General features: G+C 46.1%; 1 protein-coding gene and 1 long non-coding RNA gene across 10 annotated transcripts in view; one reads left to right on the top strand and one right to left on the bottom strand.

The window, feature by feature from the left end:
* ADPRM (ADP-ribose/CDP-alcohol diphosphatase, manganese dependent) overlaps positions 1–23,252 on the bottom strand; it is a 578,681-nt gene that overhangs the window by 364,325 nt on the left and 191,104 nt on the right. For 7 of the 8 annotated variants that reach the window (XM_045045312.1, XM_045045313.1, XM_045045318.1 and 4 more), the window contains exon 3: positions 11,368–11,473. The gene's annotated coding sequence lies outside the window, so the exon portion shown is untranslated. Of the gene's footprint in view, positions 1–11,367; positions 11,474–11,813; positions 12,102–23,252 lie in introns of those variants that run through there. The other variant, XM_045045321.1, reaches the window with a different exon arrangement.
* LOC109494191 overlaps positions 15,711–23,252 on the top strand; it is a 28,712-nt gene continuing 21,170 nt past the window's right edge. For both annotated transcript variants that reach the window (XR_002148836.3, XR_006590025.1), the window contains exons 1-2: positions 15,711–17,352; positions 21,460–21,587. This is a non-coding gene — a long non-coding RNA (uncharacterized LOC109494191). The remainder of the gene's footprint in view (positions 17,353–21,459; positions 21,588–23,252) is intronic.

Below are 23,252 nucleotides of genomic sequence, written 5' to 3'. Positions count from 1 at the left end.
GTGTCAGGAGTGATCAATAAGTAAAGGTACCTGATAAAATCTGCAGCCAAAAATAATCTCCCCGCGGCCAAAAGGGCGCAGCCCCGTGGGTCACGTTGTCACCTTCTGAGAGGCTCCGTGGGACAGGGCACAAGAAGGCCATTTCCCGTGGGAAGCGCAGCTCAGCTGTGACTGTAGCAGGTTGTTGGCGCTCAGAGGGAGCCTTAAATAGAGAGTCTCCTGCCGCCTGTCTCTTCCCCCTTCGTCTGAGCCTCCTTGGGGAGAGCTCAGAGTGGTGACACCAGCTGGGTTGCCCTCAAGCGGGAGTCAGCCCTGTCAGCCATGAGGGACCCCAGACAGCCCCCCAGGCGGGGATTCAAATTCCACGCTGTGATCTCTGGGCCGCTTCTGAGGCCTGAGGGGCCTGTTGCTGGGCACACGGTTCAGCGCCCACCGGGTCCGGGTCGCACCCACCTTTCTCCCTCGAAGCTCTGAGCAATCCACTGCCTCTGATCCACTGCTTGAAATTCAGGGCTGAAGACACACACGGGCTTTTTTTGTGTGTGTGTGGCTCTAGCCATTTCTGTAAGGAACTACTAATAGTTCTGCGTTTTAAATCACTCTGAGCTCCGGAGATAAAGATGGTTTGACTATCAATCATTGCTCCACAGCAAAAGGAAGAAGCAAATTTGACAGTCTCCTCCTGCCTTCCACGGGTTGACTGAAACCACTTTTTCGACTTCAGCAGTTAGTGATTTGAAGACGTGGGGATCTGAGCTACACGTGGGTCACAAGCCATTTGGCCAAAAAGTGATTAGGGTTCGAGGCGACCAATGTCACAGCCCGGTCCATTCACACTGGCTCAGACGGCATGGCCCTCCTTAGTCAAGCCTGTTGGAAACACAGCTCTGAGCTGTCACTGCTCTGCCCAGACATCATCAAGGGCCTCCTCTGCCTACGAGCTGAGCACACAGGTCCCAGACTGACACCCACCTGACATTCCGCACGCCTGCGGGTACGGCCGCCCTTCCTCCTCCCGCCTGGTCACCTCCATCTTTTGAAATCCTAACACATCTGGAGTTCTCTCCGTCCCCCACATCCACCGATGGTCACCCCCTGATCCTTCGTACACATTTCTGGGGACATGTTTTTATTCCCTGGATCCTAAGTGGGATCTGTGACTTACTGCTTCACTTACCTTTGTACTACACAGTTCCTACCCCAACACCCTGCATTTTCAAATTTACACACACACACACACACATGTATGCATACATGCACATGTATGCACACGCATGTACACACGCATGTGTGCACACGTGCAGGCACACAGGTATGCACGTGTGCTCACATGCGCACACATACAATGCACACACATGTATGCGCGTATGCACATGCACACACAATGCACACACATGCACATATGCACGTACACATACTCATGCATGCATGCATGCATGCACATACACACATGCAGAGTTTAGTCACTCCAGACACCGACCCAGCGGTGAGCAAATCTGAGTTCTGGTCTGAACTTTGCTTCCAGTTCCTTCATGGTCATAGGCAGCCCTCCCTTCCATGTCCTTAGCTAAACAGGGAGGGTAAGTGACTGCTTCGAGGTTACCCCACTGGTTCTGGCCCTGCTGACTGTGTCACAGGAACTTTCTGCGCTGGGCGGGCGTACCCAGCCTGCAGGAACTACCGGAGTCCCAGCGACACTACCCCACGCTTCCCTATCTCCTGGCCCACCTGTGCACACAGGCCCTCCGCCCTGCCTCAGCCCCTCCCCCCCCCAAACAAGGCCCCAGGTAGTGTCTACCAGGTGAGGTGCGGGACAAGCTGCCCCTGGATGGCTGCTGGGCATCTCCTTTCACACCTAGAGGCTCCACTAGGTGGCAGCACTGCTCTGCCAGCCGCCCCTGTCCCCAAGTTCTGTGGATGCCACTCAGCAGAGGAGTGGCTCTGGCGAAGTGCGGGCAACAGAGGGGAGAAGACGCCCCTCTGTCCTATGCCTGGATTTTTCTGGAGACGTCCAGAGCAGCGCTGTGCTGCATATCAAAGCCGAGGCAAAAGGAGGACACACAAATACCTGTCCAGCCTTAATTTAAACTGTCCATATTTTGGGCGCGCCTCAGTGGCGCAGTCGGTTGAGCGTCAGACTTGGCTCAGGTCATGATCTCACGGTCTGTGATCATGATCTCACAGTTCCTGAGTTCAAGCCCGGCGTCGGGCTCTGTGCCGACAGCTCAGAGCCTGGAGCCTGCTTCAGATTCTGTGTCTCCCTCTCTCTCTGCCCCTCCCCTGCTCCTGCTGTGTCTCCCTCTGTTTCAAAAATAAACAAACATTGAAAAAAAATTTTAATAAAAAATAAAATGTTCATCATGGGTTCTTTTGCATTGATTTTGATTGAAAAAAAAATCACATTGAAACATCATTAGTTCTCATAATTACCAAGTGCTTCACTTGGCCTCACCCGGGTCCCAGCCCGCCACAGCAACGTGGTTTGTGCCCCAGTGTCATAGGCCTGTGGAAACAGCTGTTTCTGCTGTTATGAACAGCATCCCAGTGTATCACCCTGCCTTCTAGAATATTCCTCTGCCGCCATGCATGGCTTCGTTTAATTTGTTTCCCGAGGGAATCGACTGCCTACCACTGCTTCAAGTGCCCCGGTTGGGCTCTTGTTTCTTCTTTCCCTCTTGTTTTGGGAGGGCCCTTTTTCTTTCCTCTCCTCAAGTGAGCCGGTGATCTTTACAGCGCTGGGGGTGGGGGTGGGGGACGGAGGTGGGGAGGGGCATCCCCGGGTTCCCCCTGCAGGGTTCCGTGAAAGAAAAGAAAGCGAAACAGGCTGTCCACTAAGCCAACAGAAATGCCAGCGTCAGCCACTCCCTCTACAAGCACTTGGGAGCTCTAAAAATCCCAAGGCCCGGGCCACACCCAAGACCAGAGAAGTCAGGATCTCTGGGGGGGGGGGAGGGGGCCTCCCCTCGGCCATCGGCAGTCTGTTAAGTCCCCTCAGGTGAATAGAGAACTGAGACGCCAGGTCAACTGTGGGATCCCAGGCACGAAACTGAGCCGTGGCTGCCACCTGCAGGCGAGAGCGGGCACTGCCGTTCGCTGGTAGCGTCACAGACTGGGGAACAGAGGACTTAGAACACATCTTCCACCCAGCAATGGTTCTCCTGTACAGACCTCCCAGCGACCTCCAGTCTAAGCTCTTCCAAAGATGCCGCACGTCCACGTGCCACCATTTTCCATTTTCCCCGGTGGGGCAGCCCCTAGTGGCTAGCAAAAAGCTTCGACCTGGGGTGGAAATCGGCCTTGAGAAATCCGCTCTGCTGGCCCTGGGTCTGCGCGCGCAGAGGAACAGACAGAATAAAGCTGCTCTCCTGACTCTTCAGGGGGTCAAAAAAAGAGCGACCCTATTCCTATAAAACCACGTCTACCAATCCGCATCATTAAAATATATTTGTAAAACAGAAGATAAAATACAAGCGCCCCTGCCCCCTCCATTCCCGTCATTCCCACTGTCGGGGTGGGGGCGGGGGCAGGATACCGCGGTTAACAGGTAGAGTGCACCAGGGGCAAACGTCCCAGTCTTGCAGCAGGAGTGAAACTTGCTCTCTGAGCCTGATGTTTCCTCCGTAACGTGAGTAATCACAGCACCTCCCCTGGAGATTAGTTCTAGGACTCGAGTGAAGGGCCGAGCACAATGCCGGTCCCATGCGGTGTTACTAATGGTAGTTTTTAAAGGCTAACTGGATTGTCTGGAACCAGAGGCGCAGAGTACATTTCTTCTCCCTGCTTATTGTACTCATATCACAGCAGGAGTGGGTTCATGTAGATTAGTTAAATTAGTCCCAAAGCCCAAATGCTGAGGGCATCTGCTAGGAAGCTGTAAACAAACGAGGCGCCCCCGGGAGTCCTTCTAAGCCAGGGAGCAGCTCATGGGCTTGGCCACCAGAGGGCAGTGCTGGGCCACGTATGGAGAGTTGCTTCCTGGTGGGGCCAATGCGGGCCCAGGGCACAGCCGCTGTGCAGGCCGCCGCGATTCTGGCTACCTCCCCTGGGGCGAGCGTATCCTGTCTGCTAGTCTGCCAGGATCTGAGCTCAGCGGGCCCCCTGGTACCAGGTCACCCAGAGCTGGATGTACCCAAACTCTTCTCTGGTGCCCAACTCCAAGTTAGGGCCACCTCCACGTCTTCAAGCTCAGACTCTGTTCTCACCTCCCACGGTGACTCGCCGTACATTCTGCTTCTCTCCAGTCACTCCCCTGCACCTGCGGCAGATCGAGCCTAAGTCACGGCATCTCCCGCCAAGCCTACAGTGTGAAGATCTTCCTCAGCATCTGGTGTCAGTTCCTACCAACTGCTCAGACTCAACACGTGAGATCTGGTCACTTGGTAGGGAGTTACTAGAGTCCGCTGTGCGCCAGGCACTTTGCTACTCACCACCCTTCTCTGCCCAAGACAGGCCAACAAGGGGTGGTTTCTCCGACACAGACTGAACTTTCTCGGGTCTCCAGATTCACGTCTCAGAGCCGCTCTCGGCAATGGGTGCCCCAAACTTCTGGGCTTATCCTGATACTGAGCATGAGAGAAGCCCTGAAATCTCAAATTCCCATGACACACTCCCGGTTAGACCCTGCCATGCTCCTCCAGCTAAATTCAGAATGGCGACAATCCCCTCCCTGCCAGATGGACTCAAACTGCAAACAGCCCCTGTGAGAGTCGGACCCAGACCCGCGGCTCTTGCCCACTTTGCTCCATTCCTACCAAAAGGTAAAGGGAGTACTTGCAGAGACTCTTGCTTTTTAGGATAGTTCAGATGTCAAATAGCCTCTCTCTGAGCCAAACATTCAAATGCTCTTAGACTTGGCAAACACTTGCCCTGCCGATTTAGGGGCTGCCCGGCCCCACCCTGCCTGGAGGTTTGCATTCGAGAATGTTTTGATTATGCATGCTCTTCGAGGGAAATAAAGGAACCTGTTCTTTCACAATTATACAATTTTAGAGAAAGGGAAGTCAATGAAATCCTTGACACAAACTACAGACTATTTTAAGAAAGGGGAGAGGAAGGATATAAGGAATCAAAGGGTTTAGCGCTGCTTAAACCAGAGAGATCATAAAATACTTGTGCGGGATTTATCTCCAAGATGGAATTTAGCTGACTGAATGATACGAGATGCTCAAGATAGCAACAAGAGAAGGGAAGGTTTCAGCTTTTTTAATCACTCCAGGAGGAGAAATGCATCAAAGAGGTTTACAGTTGAGTTACATTATGAGCCTAGGTCAAGACAAGACATGTGGACCTCTGGTCGGATCCAGTTTATGCACTAATGGAGAACTAATTTGCAAAAGTGGGACAATCAGAAAGGAAATGATTGTTAAAATGAGAGTCAAGGTCATAAGACAAGGTATTCCAGAGGTCGCCTGACGGCCTGGGCAGCAGAGAGCTGACCGAGTGCCCTGCATGGTGATGGGCCATGGAATCAAGAGGCCAACAGCCTCCCTGCCTCCGTAGTCTTGAGGTTCTCGTGAGCACCGTGTCAATGATAAGAAGCTTATACTATCAAGAAATGGTAAAATACTATTTACTCTGTTTAAGAGGATAGAAACCAAAGACCACATGTGAGATGATTCCATCTGTGTGAAATATCCAGAATAGGCAAATCCATAAGGACATAAATAGTTTAGTGGGAGTGACAGATTAATGGGATGGAGTTTCTTTTGGGGGTGTTGAAATGTTCTAATATTAGAGCATGGTGATGTTTGTACATCCCTGTGGATATACTAAATGCCTCTGAACTTTGGATAGGTGAATGTTGTGATATGTGAACTATATGTACCTCAGTATAGCTGCAGAGAAACAGGGAAGATGGGAAGGTATGTCATACGATTTATAGATATTCCATCAGAAGTTATTCCAAAGTTCAGCAGTGTAAAGGGATTAGACTCATTTACCTAGAGAATTCACAGCATGGAAAATTTCATTCTCCAGCAATGGTGGGAAAAGGAGGTGTTTCTAAAATAATCAGCAGAGTTGAATTCCATTAAAAAGGTTAGAGAAAGAAATACAAAATGGACCCCTCCATTCAAGAGAATTACAGACTCTCAGAAAAGGGGCTCAGAAGACCATCTGATCCTTCAGATATAATCTCTTATTTAATGGACGAGGAAGTGGTCTAAAACAGCACAGAAGGTTCTTAAATTAAAAAAAGTAAGGCCTCTTTCCTACCCCAGTTCATCAAGTCACGTTCCCTAAAATAATCACTGCTTCCAGTTTCTTGTATGTCCTTCCATCAATGTTGTATCGATGTGCAAGGACATACATATACCTCCCCTGGTGCAGTTGGGCGAAATGGAGGGAAAATGTACATTAACTTTAAGGAAGAGTTTCCTTATATAAGAGCAAGTCCTCAGCGTTCCTCTAACGTTTCTGTACGGAAGAAGGACCTCCCTTGATTCGAGCACACTGGAAAGCAGGGCGGCAAGTGCTGGAGCCTAGCAGATGTACGCGTGGATTCGGACTGTTGGCAGCAGAGTGACGCTGGGCGGCACTCACACAGCTCACTGGCATTGAAGGCGGGCAGAGGTGGAACCACAGCGGCACACTCCATGCTTTTCCTTAGACAAACACCAGCACACACACGACACCAGCACGCCTCTGTTCCTCTGGCCTTAGGTCTCCGTGGGAGCGCTCCGATTGGACCACCGGACCCGGAGATGGTGGTGGCACGTAGGGGATTATGGCTGCCACAGAAGGATGGAAGTTCACACGGGCCGGAGAAAAGTGAAGCGTTGGCATGATGCACGGGGAAGGTGGCTAATTCTGTATGCTGAGGCTAAGTGGTCATAGTGCCATCGGGAAAATCACAGGCAACGTGGCTGTTGGGTGCGTTCGCAGGGAAAAGGCAACATAATCACAAGGCTCAGCATAAAGATCTGCTTCAAATCAACCATGACACAAAACACTGGTCTAGCAGGTAACGTGCAGCTCAGTACAATAAAAAGGCTACCGCCTTGAAACATGGTAGCTAAACACAAGGAATACAGTCCTGGCTGCAAAGTCCCCTTGAAGTTTCTTCACCCTCCCAAGTATTTTTAGTTGTAACTGTAGACGGTGGACAAAGCGCTACTGCCCTCAAAATAAGGTGGGTCCCAAAAAGAAAGGTCAGCAGATGCCGTCTCTGTAAGTCAAGCCCGCAAGAAGGATGGGATTAGCTGTCTACAGGACAGCTTTCCAGAAGTAACCCATCTTGCAGAGTGCTTTGGAGTGACCTTACCGAGATTAAAGTGCCTGCCTTGAGTATGTCATTAACAAGCAGCCAAACTCCACGTGAACCTGTCCAGCACTTAAGAAACTGTTGTGGTAACGAGTGTGCACGGCAGGGTGGTGGTCTGCATGAATATTTGAAAAGGGAAAGTGGGACGATGAGCATCTGTCATTCATCATCTGGCTCTGCATGATTGATCCTGACCCTGTACGTTAAAATAGCCTTGAAGAAATGGAGACCGGGCCATCCGATCACCAGAACTTGATAACAATAGCACATAAGAAGATCCAACTTCTGCTCTGTGCTCTCCAAGTAACCTTTGGATCCCCTTCGCCAGGAAGAGACTGCATTGGGACAAAGACTGGTTCCACTTCTTGAACCCTGAGAGCTCCTTTTAGGAACAAATAAGCTGGAAATTAGGCATAAAAACCAGTCTCTTGTGAGTTTGGTTACAAATTTCTGATGATTAATCCTACATATCCTAATAAAACATGTTCATCCAACATCTATTAAGCACCTACTCTATACCATGCACCATGGTACCAACAGGTAAGATCCACATAAAGGACATAGTCCCTGCCCTCAGGGGGATTATAGACCTGTGCTGACCGGGCTTGCCCAGTGGTTAAATATCACACTGGTTATGGCCGAGCCTGAAGAGGGTGATGACCCTCCCCCACTGTTACTGAAACAGTATTTTATAGTCTACCCAAGGCACCAGAAAATTAGTTTATCCTAGGAAGTTCAGATATCATTATATCCACTGGTTCTCAATCCTGCCCGTATGTAATCACCTGAAGAAGCTTTTAAAAACTACTGATGTCTGGGGGAGTCTGGGTGGCTCAGTCGACTGGGTGTCTGACTCTTGATTTCGGCTCAGGTTGTGATCTCATGGTGTGTGAGATTAAGGCCCACATTGGGCTCTGCACTGGCAGCGTAAAGACTGCTTGGAATTCTCTCTCCCTCTCTCTCTGCCCCTCCCCTGCTCACATGTGCACATGTTCTCTCTCTCTCTCTCAACAAATAAATAAACAAATAAACAAACAAACATTAAAAAAAATACTGATGTTTGGCCGAACCCCAGAGATGATCATGGAGTTGGTCTGCAGAGAATGACAGGCATCAGTATTTTAAAATTTTTCCCAGGTGATTCAAAGGTGAGGGCAGGGCCGAGAACCAGTGACCTACTCCAACCCTTGTATTTTCCAGGTGGGTAAGCTCAGACTCAACTGAACTGAAGAGATGTACCCAAAGCAACACTCACTAGGTGTAATGCTCAGATGAGCTGTGACTTCTCGCACACTGAGCCAGACTACGTTTTGGCTCAGGCGATGTCTCCTCAATGTAGTCATTTGCACAATACCTTCATAATGTTTGCCATAGACACATGCATCTTCATGTTTTTAATATTTTTCTTTAAAACCAATGACTTAATGATTGAACTTCAATGCAATAAAGTTTGTGAAATATGCCTAAAAATTAACAACCGTTAAAATGCAACAGATTTAGCGGCAGGCCACCTTAGTTCACAATGCGTATCATGCCTGGTGCATGTGGCATGCTTTGGAACCCAAAGGGCTGGGGGTCCTCCTGACGGCAGTGGGAAGCTTGGGAAGGTCTGGGGCATGTGTTGCACACCTTTGGAGCAGGTGCTCACATGTGGGGCTGAGGAAGCTTCAGGTGACCACAGGTACCAGGCAGCACAGGCATCATCTGATCCTCACAGGGTGTGTCAGTCCTGAGAAGCACTCAGGTTGGGAGGACTGATTTATGACAAGGCTGGCATGAGGCAGGAGGGGGCAACATCAGGAGGATTTATTTTACCTCTCCTGGAAAGGCCACAGGTCACCACTGTGACCAACAGACTCTTAAAATGAAGCTGCCTATCCATCACCTGGGAATTTGCTGATGGGAACACGCTGAAATTGATCTAGAAGGAGGGGAAAAATACCATTCCAGAATTCTGTCAAGTAACAGCCCAGGGACATCCTTCAGTCCAGCTCATAGCCATTCAGGGTCTTGAATTTACCATCCCAGTTAGCAAGACATTTTCTTTCTTGAATAAGCGCATTGGCTTTGATATTTTATTTAGCATGTTCTGAATCACCATGCAATAGAAACAGAAAAGAAAGGAAAAATTAACAGTTTCATGAGTTCTGCTTCAGAATGAGTTAGTTCTTTGAGTTCAGACCAACAAATTCTCTGCAACCTGGATTCTAAGGAGGAAGGCTCCCAGGTTTCCAATATGAGAGAAAAGTAATGAAAAGAAGTGGGGAATTCACCCTTGGGGGCAATGAAATGACCCAGAGTCCTTACTAAACCTGCTTCCTGAAGAAGACCGAGACTTTGGGTGTGTGTCTCCCTCTCTCTTAAATGTTAGAAGATGTTTCAGTGACCCAGTGGTTTCCCTGCGAGGACCATCCCTAGGATGGGCTCCGGTTCAAGTGCACAAGACCACAGAGACAAAGATGTTCAATGCAGCCGTTATTATAATGGGGAAAACCCAGAAATGTCTTGCGTGTCTATGAGTAAGAGAATAGATAAAAAAAATTGCAGATGAGCTATACAACGAGATGTATACAGACGAACTGGGGCTACGTGTATCTGGATAAACCTCAAGAAAAAAAGTTGATGAAAATAGCAAAAATTAATTACATAGACAGCACCATACTACTTTGGTTTAGTATGGTAAAATATAAAATAATGGTGCATATCGTTTATGGATGCACACATAAAATGAAAGCATAAAACACTGGACAGTAAGATGCATACCAGCTTCAGGGACACATTTACTACTGGAATAAAGGCAGGAGATAAACAACTAGTATGTTTATTATTATTATTATTATTATTATTATTATTATTATTATTATTAAATTGCAATGGTTTTTAAAGATCTAAAGCAAGTATGGGAAAATGACATTCGTTAAACCAAGACGGTGAGTCATGGATATTTGTTAAATGATTTCCCAGACGTTTTTTGTCAGCTCAAACAAAACTTCATAGTTGAAAAAATGTCATTTGAGCTACCGAAGCTCTGAATTGAAGGCACATGTTGAATCCATTTGGTGGAAACAGTTGCTTGTGACAGAAAGGCCCGTGTGGTCCATATTGAGGGACAAATGCAAAACTTTTGCCAGGTGGGCTGAAACATGTAAAGTTGGCAGAAAGGATCTGCTAAAGAGTGAAGAAAATAACATTCAATTCACAACATCTTGTACAATTTCAAAAAGTGAATTAAAAGTTTCACTTAATGAAACAGATTTGCTTTTGAAAAACACATGGCAAAAAAATTTTTTTTTTAATTTTCCTTTCTTTCCTGAATTTCCTTAAAAAATGGCAAAAGGAACATACACTCATTTGAATGATGTAAGCAATATAGAGACAGTTTAAGGCTGACAAGCCCCTACCCCCACCTCTTGTTCCAGTTCCACCTCCATCCTACAAGTTAAACAAGGCCAACAATATGTATCCCTTTATCCTACCCTCTGTAAAACTAAAAAAAAAAAAAAAAAAAAAAAAATTGTTTTGTAATTTTTTTTCAAACTGATTCAATTTTTACAGCTGGAAATAATTTATCTTTATCATCACCAGCACAACTCATCCGTATTTTAGAAAAATACAAGACATGCAAATGAACAAAAACAAGGTAAAATGAAAACATTTAAATGGGTGTGCATTTTAATTTTCTGTTTGAAAAAAAACTTAACACACATGCAAATCCTGAATCGCAGGTTTAGGACAGACTCCATTTGCCAGCTTGCAGGCAGCTAACTTCGTTTGCCACAGTCACTCGCCACGAGAGGACATTCACGACCCCGGGAGTCACCCAGCATGGTTTCCACCTCAGGAAGGGTGTATTCGGGGTTGGTGAATCACTGATCACACCCTGAGGTTCAAGGTGGGAGGCATTCCTGTCCCCCAAAGTATGGCAAGGGGTATGGTCAGCGACAGGACTCTGCTCCCTCCCCCAGGCTGCTTGACTGTGGCCCACTGCGTCCTGCTTCACTCCCCCCACAGCCTTGTCCTTCCTTTCTCCTCTGTCCTTCCCTCCAGCACCTCCCTCGCCCCACTCCTTTCCTGTCTGCAACTGGCAAAGTGTCCACGTCACTCACCTCTTGGGTAACTGGAGCCCTTCAGCTGTTTGGGTCCCTGTTTGGAAGGACGTCTCAGCACTGCCCAGGGCTCCCGGAGCAGCCAACTTCACACAAGCATATTCACCTGTCAGAGCAAGATGCTGACTTAGATTTCCTTACAAGAACTTTGCCAGAGCAGTTAAAATAAGTTGTCTTAGGGGCTGAAAGAAATCTCTCCAGAATTGCCCCCGTCCCTTTCTGAGACATCTAGTTCAAAACACTTTCCCCTATCACAGTTTGGGGGGGCCCATCATGTAGCCCTGGAAAATATGTGTGTGTGGGGGGGAAGGCTGCAAGGAAAAGCCTCAAAGGCAGGAGTTATCTCCCCAGGAAGAGGAAGGCCCAGAGACAGGTGCAGGACAGTAGAAGCAGAGTCCAGAAACAGGAGAAGAATATGGACATTTTAGGCAAGAACTATCACTAACCTTTACTAAGAGCTTCAGAGATTGGGGATGAGACTTGTCTGGGTGAGCAGGTGGCCCTTTGTCTCCTCTCCTTCCTTTCTTCATGCCTTTCTTACTTTTTTGTTTGTTTGTTTTTGTAGTTCAACACAATCTTAAACGTTGCTGGCATAGAAAGTTAACAACTCCCACGGAAGGTACACCACCAAGACTGAACGCTCATGTAAATTATGGAATTGGGGTTAAGATGACGTGTCCACATAGGTTCATCGAATGTAATAGATGTGCCATTTCTCTGGGGATGCTGATGTTTGGTGAGGGTGTGGGTGGCTGGGCAGGGAGGCAGGGAATGTGGAAGCTCTATTACTTTCTGTTCAGTGTTGCTGTAAACCTAATACTGCTCTTAAAAAATCAAGTCTAGTAAAAAAATCTCTTTTGAAGGCAACAACCACTCCCAGGAAGTAGAAACACACCCTGTATCCACCTGTACAAGGCAGCTGTTAAACACACAAAAGACAAAAGGGGAAAGAAACAAGGACTTTACAGATAGTCCCTAGGGTCTAATATCAGCAGGCACCTAGTAATCATGTGGGGACAAGGAGCCTTGGATGGGGGACATATTCCCGTGCTTGGGGCCAGGAACCTTTGGCATTATCATTTTACACAGGGAGCTGCAAGAATGTCTTCATAATCCAAGGCTTGGGCTCCCTCTCCTTGATCCCTGGCAGGGGGGATGGGGGTAAGAAATCTGAGGACAGATGAGCCTACTGGGCATGTCCTCCCCACACTATAAATCTGGCTGAGACATGGGGCCCAAGCTGTAAATCCCACCAGGGTTGTTCTCAGAAACCGAGTGATGGGGTTATCTGACCTCAGTTGATCTACCTGACCCTGGGCTTCTCTACTGACCCTGACCAAGGAAACATCATTATCAATCATATGTTATTCGCCGGATATTATGAATCGTGTTATTATGAACTCAAAATTTGTTGAGCACCTCCTGGATATGAGCCAACATTTGTTGAGCACCTCCTGTGTACCGGCCAGTCATGTACATTCTCTCACTTGTTCCTCATGTTCATAGTTAAGAAGGATGCACTACTCCTAGCCCTATTTTACTGGTAATATGGCTGAGGTTTAGGAGGAGCTAATAATTTTCCAAACCCACAATTACAGCAAGATCTGTGGCCAAGAAACATACTCAAGTCTGTTGCACAACAGAGCACACGCTCTTGCCTCCTAAGTCCTGCTCCCTGGGCCTCAGTAATATCACAGCATGAACAAAGGAGCCCTTTGGGTTTTGTTAGTGGTTGCAGCTGATTCATGGTGCCCGGACCTGAACTGACTGAAGCCCCGTTGTGTTTCACCGCTACAGGGCTCTCCAGGTTCTTCTGTGTTCGTGTGTGCCCTGCCACACCTCGGACAGTAGCTGCCTGGACAGTTACTTCTCTCAGACGTATCAGGCTCCCCTATGTCTCCATGTGGGGTGTGCTGCTAACGTGGTTCCACCCGCTGGGAATGCGCTTCCTCTATTCTCTGTCTGGCAAAGCCTCCTTTCAACAGCGAATGCCAGTGGTGTCCCCTCCTCAGCGAAAACAAATTCCTGGTCTTGCAAGAATTCCTTGTCCTCTCCCCACTGTGCTCTCCACGTTGTGTCACCCTCAAATCCAGCTTCCCACAGATGGCTCTTCACCATCGGTGTGCGTCACTGTCTTTTCCACTAGACTCTGTGCAAAAGGCAAAAGCTGTTCATCTCCTGCCTTGTCTTCCTCATCTTTATAGTGACTTAGTACTAGTAATGGGCCAAAGGCATGCTGGGTGCCTCTTAGAGTGAGTCAGCTGAGTGCCTGAAATACCTGTAGTGTAAGTGAATGCATCAAGTGAGTTAAACTGGGTGGAGAAAGCTAGTTTAGTTGGAAAGCACAATTAGGACTTTGGAAACCGCTGTTTTGCATTTGCATGCCGAGGCTCACAGTTATTGAGTCGAAGTCATATTACCCAGATCACCAAAGAATTGAAGGCAGGAGCTAAATCAGACTGACCCGTGTCAGTCCACTGAGCAGACCCTCAGTCTTGGCTGATAGCCTCCTAGTTGTAAATTTGGGGTTTTGGTTTTTTTCTTTTGTGAATTTTCTTTTTATGAAAAGTGGTCCAAGATGGAAAGTATGTTCTGAAAACTGGGCTTATTTGATGACACATGAGGATCTAATGGGAAGATTTTTCCTGAGAACGATTCAAGATTTTCCTCATCTATTGAGTTCTAAGAGTCAAGCATCCTTCTTGAGAACTCCCCAGAAAGAAGGGAAATTGCTTCTTCTGGAAATAAGTAGACACCAGTTAGAAAACAAGTTTTATTGTAACCGTGTGGCAAATAATAATCCTTCATGATGTGCCCCCATGCTGTTCAGAAGGACTTTCCAGTTCATTCCAACCTGGGTTCAATATCAGTCAGGGAGACCACGGAGTGTGCTTACACCAGGCCATATCGGTTGCCTTCTAGTGAGGCCCTCTAATGTTGCAGGCTGGACAATGCTTTGGAGACATAACGGTGCAGCAGGAAATACTTAGGGAGTACAGCTGCCGAACTGGTCCCCAACTTAATTAATTCAATCAATCAATCAATTAATCAGCCAGTCAAATGATTAGCACCAGCACTAACATTTGTCGGTGTCGAAGCTCAAACTGCATCACAGGCAGTGCTCTTTCAGAGAGTAACTGTGAAGTGGTCAAAAGGGGGCTAAACCAGGAGTATGGACACTACCATTTCATCCTCTGTCTCTTCTTCCCACCCTCATCAGCTACACGTTATTATTACATACACGATAGTAAACTCGGGCCACTACACCAGGTCACTGTTGAACTTGACGTTTTAAGTTGAGTGGTGAAAACAACTAGGTAGTGTGCTAAGAAATACTCCGCCCATTATCAAACTCAACACCCAAAAAACAAATACTCCAGTGAAGAAATGGGCAAAAGACATGAATAGATGCCTCTCCAAAGAAGACATCCAGATGGCCAACTGACACATGAAAAAATGCTCAACTTCACTCATCATCAGGGAAATCCGAATCAAAACCATAATGAGATACCACCTCACACCTGTCAGAATGGCTAGCATTAACAACTCAGGCAACAACAGATGTTGGCAAGGATGCGGAGAAAGAGACTCTCTTTTGCACTGCTGGTGGGAATGCAAACTGGTGTGGCCACTCTGGAACACAGTATGGAGGTTCCTCAAAAAATTAAAAATAGAAATACCCTACGACCCAGCAATTGCACTACTAGGTATTTATCCAAGGGATACAGGTGTGCTCTTTCAAAGGGGCACATGCACCCCAATGTTTATAGCAGCACTGTCAACAATAGCCAAAGTATGGAAAGAGTCCAAATATCCATTGATGGATGAGTGGATAAAGAAGATGTGGTCTATATATACAATGGAGTATTACTTGTCAATCTAAAAGAAGCAAATCTTGCCATTTGCAACTACGTGGATGGAACCGGAGGGTATTATGCTAAGTGATATTAGTCAGAAAAAGACAAATATCATATGACTTCACTCATATGAGGACTTTAAGACACAGAAAAGATGAACACAAGGGAAGGGAAGGGAAGCAAAAATAATATAAAAACAGGGAGGGGGACAAAGCATAAGAGACTCACAAATATGGAGAACAAACTGAGGGTTACTGGAGGGGTTGTGGGAGGGGGGATGGGCTAAATGGGGAAGGGGCATTAAGGAATCTACTCCTGAAATCATTGTTGCACTAACTAACTTGGATGTCAATTAAAAAAAATAAAATTTTTAAAAAAGAAGAAAAAAAAAAAGAAATACTCAGCCCAGGTTCTCTGTTGCTATGCAACACTAAAGCTTAGCTATGAGGTCAGCTTGGCTCATGAGTCACACGGGAGATTGTTAGCATATGGGTGTTCTCTGCACCTGTGCTCAGGTCCGGACTGCCGTCAGCAGTGGTAATGGCGGCAGAATGGGTTTGGAAATAGGTGTGGGCTGAGAATTCTTTCTAGGAAATATCACTGCGAGAGCACTTGCTTTTTGTTGTTGAGGGAAAAAATGGACCCCTTGATGGAGTGAACTGGGGTGTCTCTTAGCTTCACGGGAGGAAGGGCATCAAAGTGTTTCATCCACTTCCCCGTCTGAGCCAATAGCCACTGTCTCTACCATTTTGTAATCCTAAATAGGAATACTGGACAGAGGTAGAACACTGAAAGAGTAAATTATTCTTAGCCATTTCAAAGATGTTCACAGTCATTTATGCTTCTTCTACTTCCACCGAAAGCCGCAGTAAGTCTGGTTTCAACCACTGCTGTGTGAAGGTTCATTACTGAATGCAAGTTCATTATTTTAACAGAGCTCTTGATTACATTCTTTACTGGACTTGATGCTCCTGAAAACTGATCTTACTACATTATTGCTTCTACTGTGAATGGACAGGCTCCTCGATTCGCTAAAGACACCACTCCACTAGGGATCACTTTTGAATGACTGTAGCACAGCCTTCTCCATGAGAGAATGCAAGAGAAGGGCCAGACGGGTGCCCTGGGATTACTACAACAATCAGCTCAGCAGCGGGGAAGGTAAAATAGTGTCCTGCTAACATGATGGAATGCTTTATCCACATTCCGAAAGCTTAAAAGCGGTGCCAGCTTTGGAATCCTATAGCAGTAAGGGCAGGGACTGGTCACACTGCACTCCTACTGCTGCTTGAGTAAAATTTAATATACAGTGACTTCCGGCTTCCCACCTGCTGAGCCATGCTGTAGGAATTGCCTGAATTCACTGAGCAGCTTCCAAAAGTTCCAAACATTTCATATATGAGATCTCTCATGAGTACAGTGTTCCTCCGAAAAGGGAGTTCAGTGCCTTGTCTGACTTCATTGAGTGAATAGTAAGGGAGATTCGAAGAGAGCTGGCTAAGCAAGGACTAACATTTAGGAAAAGAAGGAGTTCTTTTGTCCATTCTGGCTCTGCTGCAAAGTTTCTATCAGACCAGATGGAAGGCATTCAGTTACTCAATGAGCATTCATCCTTCATTCATTCATCAATTTGAATGTCTAGTATGTGACAGTCACTGTGCTACTAGTCATGGGAAGTGGGATAGACATGGAATCTACCTTCATGGAGAGAACAGTCTAGGAGCTGATTGTCTTATTATGGGCTAGATGCTGCAAAGGAAATACAGTCATCTTATAAAATCTCTTTATTTCAAGGAAACCCATGGCCACCCACATGCCAAGCTCCTTCCTGCCTCAGGGCCTTTGCATGTGCCCTTTCCATCTGCCTAATGCTCTTTTTCTGACCACAGAGATTTCAACTCAAATGCTTTCTCCTCACAGAAACCTTCCCTGAGCATCTTATCTAATGTTATCTTTCTTGTTCACTTTATTATATCATTGCTTTCTTTTCTTCACTCTGAAATTAGTGCATTTATCTGTGTGCCTGTTCATTCTATTTCACACACTTGAGCATAGCTCCATGGTAACAGAATCTCATTTGTATCCCCAGAACCCGAAGAGCACCGAGTGTTCAACCACATTTGTTGAGGTAAAGGTGAGGAGTACCTTATGAGTAGAAGAGATAAAGTTTTGTAAACACTCAAAGCAAAATGAGTATGGTCAACTGTGTTGATCAGCAAATGCTATCTGAAAATTTTACACTGGAATCTAGATCATGATGAACAAAGAAAATATGAATGTGGCTGGGGCCATGGCAGGGTGGGCCGGAAGGGCATGGGCAAAGGACTTGGAAGCAGGAAGGGGTCTTTAGAGTGGCTGAAACCAAGAGTTCACGGAAGCAAGCAGAGAGCCTGAAAAAGCAGGCTGGACCAGCCCACAGACAGGCTTCAATGCCCAGGGCAGAAAATATTCTCCAAGAGGGGAAAGGACTCAGGAATACTCATTTTCATCCTTACTGAATAAAGGCCAGAGTTTGTTGTTGTTTTGAAGGTATGACCATCCACATTTCTTAGAAAATGCCATACGGTGTTTCTTTCAAGTTTTTATTTTAATTCCTGTTAGTCAACAGACAGTGTTACAGGAGTTTCAGGTGTACAACCTAGTGATTCAACACTTCCATACATCATCCTATTCTCAAATCCACAAGTGCACCCCTTCATCCCCATCCCTCCGCCCCCTCCCCTCTGGTAACCATCAGTTTTGTCTTATAATTAAGAGTCTGTGTCTTGCTTTGTCTATTTTTTTTCCCTTTACTTCTTTATTTCTTAAATTCCACAAGAGTGAAATCATATGGTATTTGTCTTTCTCTGACTTATCTCAGCATAATACCCACTAGCTCCATCCATCTTGTTGCAAATGATAAGATTTTCTTCTTTTTTGTGGCTGAATAATATTCCATTATATTTGCAACTTCATCATCCATTCATCAGCTGATGTACACTTGGGCTGCTTCATATCTCGGCTCTTGTAGATAAAGCTGCAATAAACATTGGGGTGCATGTATCCCTTTAGAATTAGTATTCTTGTATCCTTTGGGTAAACACCCAGCAGTGCGATTGCTGGGTCTTAAGGTAGTTCTATTTTTAACCTTTTTGAGGAGCCTCCATACTGTTTTCCACAGTGGCTGCACCAGTTTGATCCCATCCAGTACTCTGACCTCTCGTCTCCTACTCAGAATGTAACCAAGTCAAGGAGAAGCCAGAGGAAGGATAAATAGATCCATTCATAACCAACCTCTCCAGGGCTCTCCCAAACCTGCCATGGTGTGAAAAGCAACGAGGAACTGAGGTGGGCACAGTAAGAGGATTAAAAGTGCTTCCCCGGGAGACTGGATGGAAGGCACTCACGCACACTGAAGATGAGACTCAGTGCTCGAGGGCCATAAATCCACCGGCAGCTCAGGAACTTAGTAAGAAGTAGGTTACGAAGGAGCTTCACTTTTATGAGGACCAACTTTGCCCTTCAAGACAGTTTAAAGTAGACTCAAAGAGGACACATAAAAGCCTTCATTTCATAAGACCATTTGGGGATAGCAAAAGGGAAATTGATTAAAATTTTTACAAGTGAAAAGATGCTGTTTTCTTGCCCCCTTTCTTCCTTGAAAACATAAAAGAAAAAAAAAAAATCTCTTCTTACAGCCAAAGGGTCCGGAAAGGGGTCCGTGCGCATGTGAAGGCAGAATGACACTGCAAAACTTAAAAAAAGAACCTGATGATGTCTCAAAGCAAATGCATAACACTTGGAGCTTCCTTGACACAGATCAGCTTCTGTTTGCGGCTCGGCAAACCATATGCTGTATTCACTCACTCCTCGAGGATCATCCGCTCCTTTCCAAGTATTAAGATGTCAGCGAAAATCTACCTTCTGGGGAAATTTAATCTGCTGGAGAAGGGCTGCTGACGCTCATAAAAATAGCTGTCAGACATTATGACTCCTCCGGGACACATACGGTGAAGACGGGGTCATGGAACCCAAGGTGGAAAAGCAAAGCTGTTCAGGATCCTCAAAGATCAGGCAGGCCAGCAACTCTCGACCCAGGACCCAGAAGCCCTAAGAGGCATCAGGGTATCTAGAAACTCCCTGAAATTAAACAAAAAGTTTCATGCCTTTGTGGAATTTGGGGCTGAGGGAGGGTATGTGTGTGTGTGTGTGTGTGTGTGGAATTTTCATCAAATTCCCAGAAGTCATGACCAAAAAATGATTAAGAATCATCAAGTTAGTAGAACATTTCCATGGGTGTTTTTTGTGTTCTCAAAAATTGTTTTTCATTGCTCAAGAAATACTTCATTACATAAATCTTACAAGAAACTTAAAAATTATAGGTAAGTCTGAAGTCTCTTTCACACCTGCATTCTATCTGTTTCCCTTACTGTTGTCCCCTACAGAGGTGAGAGCTGGTCTATGCATTTTAATAAGTTTACACTCACAGAGAACATTTAGAGCACTTGGGTGTGATTTTCCTAGTTTAAATGGTACCATATTTTATATCTATTTCTGCAACCTGCCTCTGCATGCCACATTGTCTTGGGGAGAGGTCCACACTTAGAGCCACATCTTCCTTTTTCCCCTGCTGCCTAGTATCCCATAGGAAGGCTGTGCTCTCAGGCTATCTAGCCGTCTGTCTATCCGTGAGTATTTAGGTTGTTTCCAGTTTCCCCTCATCGCCAATGACAGCACGATGAATATCTTCGTATGCGTGTGTTTATGCGCTGGGGCAAGGGTTTCTGTAGCAGAGAGGCTAAGAAAGGAAACGGCCTGGTCATGAGATAAGCTTATTTAAAATTTTAAATTAATCTGCCAAACTCTGCTCTAGAGATGTTGCATTGGTTTCCCTGCCACTAGTCCTATCTGAGAGCATGTGTTTCCTGTATCCGACTGCCACACTAGATACTATCAATCCTTTACATTTTTACCAATCTGAAAGACTAAAAGTGTACTTCCTTGTTATTGTCATTTGTATTTTCCTGGACATTTTTCCACATGTTTACTGACTATCTGTATTCCCTTTTCAGTGAATTGCCTGCTTGAAGAGCTGGGCTTCTTACATGTTACCACACATCAGAATCATCCTAAAATGATTCTAAAACCTAAAATACGATTGCAGCCCCCCCCCCCCAGCCCCCCACCCCAGAGTTTCTGATTCAGTGATTGAATGTGAAAGTACATTTCTGACATGGTCCCAGGTGATGCAAATGCTGCTGGTCTGGGGACCAGATTTTAAAGCTGCTACACTAGAGAAATGCCTTGGTCCTTGCACCTCTCTATTGTTCCATCCCGGTGGTTCTCAATCCTGGCTGCACAGTGGAATCCTCTGGAGAGAGCTTTATGAAATAACTAGGGCCTGAGTCTCTCCCAAAATAATTAGGTCAGAATGCCTTCTCTATCTGTACTTCATATTTTTATTTTTTTTCTTACTTGTATTTTTTAAAGTCCCCAGGTGTGTCTAATGTAGTTCATCCAGGATCGAGAACTTTTGCCGGCTGATACCAGCACTTTGAAGGAGGGCAAAGTCCCTCATTCTATTTCCTCGCTTAGAGCACATATCATAGTTATCCAGTGCCTTGCCTGGGACCATCTCAAATGTTCTTGCCCTGTGTTTTACCCAAAGGCACAAGACTGTGAATTTACAGCCAAAATGATACTTTCACTCCTATTTGTTCAAAATGCTTATTGTTTGTTCTGTATGGGGGCAAGCCAGTGTGGTAGACTTTCAGACCTGAGTTCTTAGCTCAGTTCTGGTTTCTCAGCTACATTATGCTTAGATTACTAGCGAAGCTTCCGTTTGTTCATCGATGAAACAGGCTTCATTATAGCTACCTGACAGGCTTTCGCAGATCAGTGAGTTATGTTAGGTGCCAGAGACACTGGTCAGCACTATAACAACTCAGCAAAACTAAGCTCAGATCCCTTCCCACTTTGTGACTTATTTGAGATAAAAATCTGGTTTCTAGATTCTCTGCTCACAGATGGAATAACCTACTTCCATCTCGTAGAATAGTTACAAGTCATTCCCAGAGCTCCAAACAAAATCCTCATGCTACTCTTAAAGCATAATCACCTAGGCTTCAGTTTTACACAACTGGATAGGAATTTACTTAGAAATAAAGGCTTCAATAAAAATGCTTTTGGTACTGAATGATAAAGGACAATCAATCAATCAATCAATCAATCAATATTACTGTCTGTTACATGCCAGGCACTGAAGGAGTTCAAAGGGGAGTAAGACCCCCATCTCATCCTCAAGAACTGGTAACGCGTTTGGAGAGACTTGAAACTTAAAGCCAACCGACAACATCAGGAGGGGATGTTGAGTGACAGTGAACTGTAAGTAGTTCCAACAGAGAAAAGAAAAAGTGGTCAGGAAACTCTTCCAGGACTTTGATGGAAAAGTAGACTGTAGGGATAGAGGACAGCAGTGTTTCTCATGAGGAAGGGATACCCGAATCATTCACGAAGCGGAGGGGAGAAGCAGGGCTGAGAAGGCAGAGAGAGCATGGGGGAGCTGGTGTAGGACATTAAGGATCAGGGAGCAAGTCAAGCGTCACCTGGTAGACCAGATGTTTAGCAGTAGTTGCTTTGTTTCCCTGACACTGAAGAGAAGTAACACTAAATGGTGTTTTTTCACTTTATGATTTGCTTTTAAATGACTACGTTTAATTTTTTGATGGGTATGTTTGCATGGCACAAAATACAAAAGGCAGTATCATAAAAAGTCTCCTCCCACCCTGTCGCTCAGCCACCTAGTTTTGCTCTCTGGAGCAATCAGTGTCATCAGCTTTTTGTAGACCCTTCAAGGGAGCACCTGCATATGTAAACATATATAATTAATTATAAATTAGTGCATATTGAGTGATTGCTACTAGGGGAGACACAGGGTTCAGTTCCTGTGAGCCTCTGGTCACAACAATCGCACCAGGGGATCAACACATAGTCTTGTGTTATGTGTCATCCCGTTTAAAAGCACCTTATTTAATATATATTGTTGGTCCATTAGCGTTGAATGTCCCACCAACAGCACACCTCCTGCCTGAACGAAACTTACGGAACACGAGTGTCTTCTCCGTAAGGCACACCATTGGCCTTCTTGCACTTTGGAACACTGAACAATGGCTGGCACCACACTTGGGTTTGCAACAATGAAATCACCAATGAAAGGCACAAAAATGCAAAAAAAAAAAAAGTGGCAGCTAATGGGAGGAAAAGGGTGTTGTTGACAGTACGAGAGCTGAAACAAAGGGCAGTTGTGTCACCTTGTTGTCCCTCAGCCAGGAACACAAGTGTTTCATCATATGCTGAGCATGTCCATGATGACCACCCAAGTTCATGAGGACTGATTTGGGGGTTACAAGTCAATTTTAGCAACTAGGCAAGTTAGCAAATACGGAACCTCTAAATAACGAGGATCGACTGTACACCCCAGACACTGGAAGATACAGTGTCCCCCTATTTCCACACAAATGATGAAAGCCATGATGGGTAAGATGCATAAGTGCTGTGGGGGTGCAGAGATTCAGTGAGGAGCAGGCCCCACCGCCACCCTTGAGGTGCAGAGCTCTGGAAAGGGGGTCAACGACATCAGTGTCCATAGCTGCACCATCAGGATGGGAGGACAGGGCAGTGGCGGTCATAGTGTCTCCTTCCACCCAGGGAGCTTGGGAAGGAGTAGCACTGAGATGGAAACAGGTGAGCAGTCTGGCAAACGAAGACCAGGACTGGCCTTGGGCAGATGGTGGGCCAGGAGCAGAAGCAGCAGCCGGGAATTACAGTGGGGGGAGCTGTGAACTCGGAAGGACTGGAAGGGTCTATGGTGCAGCAAAGGGATTAGAGGGATGATCTTAGTGATCCAACTAGTGTCTTTAAAGAAACTTGAAGCTTAGACATTATCTCTCACGCAAAAGTCCGGGCCGGTAAGAGGACAACGGGAGAAACTGTCTCTGAACTGATGCCCCTGAGTTCTGAGGGCCACGGGAGCCATGTTTTAAGAAGGGC

The sequence above is a fragment of the Felis catus genome, chromosome E1, assembly GCF_018350175.1.
Source record: "Felis catus isolate Fca126 chromosome E1, F.catus_Fca126_mat1.0, whole genome shotgun sequence".
Classification (NCBI taxonomy): domain Eukaryota; kingdom Metazoa; phylum Chordata; class Mammalia; order Carnivora; family Felidae; genus Felis; species Felis catus.
Note: the sequence above shows the minus strand (reverse complement) of the source record. Positions and strands in the feature narration are given on the sequence as shown.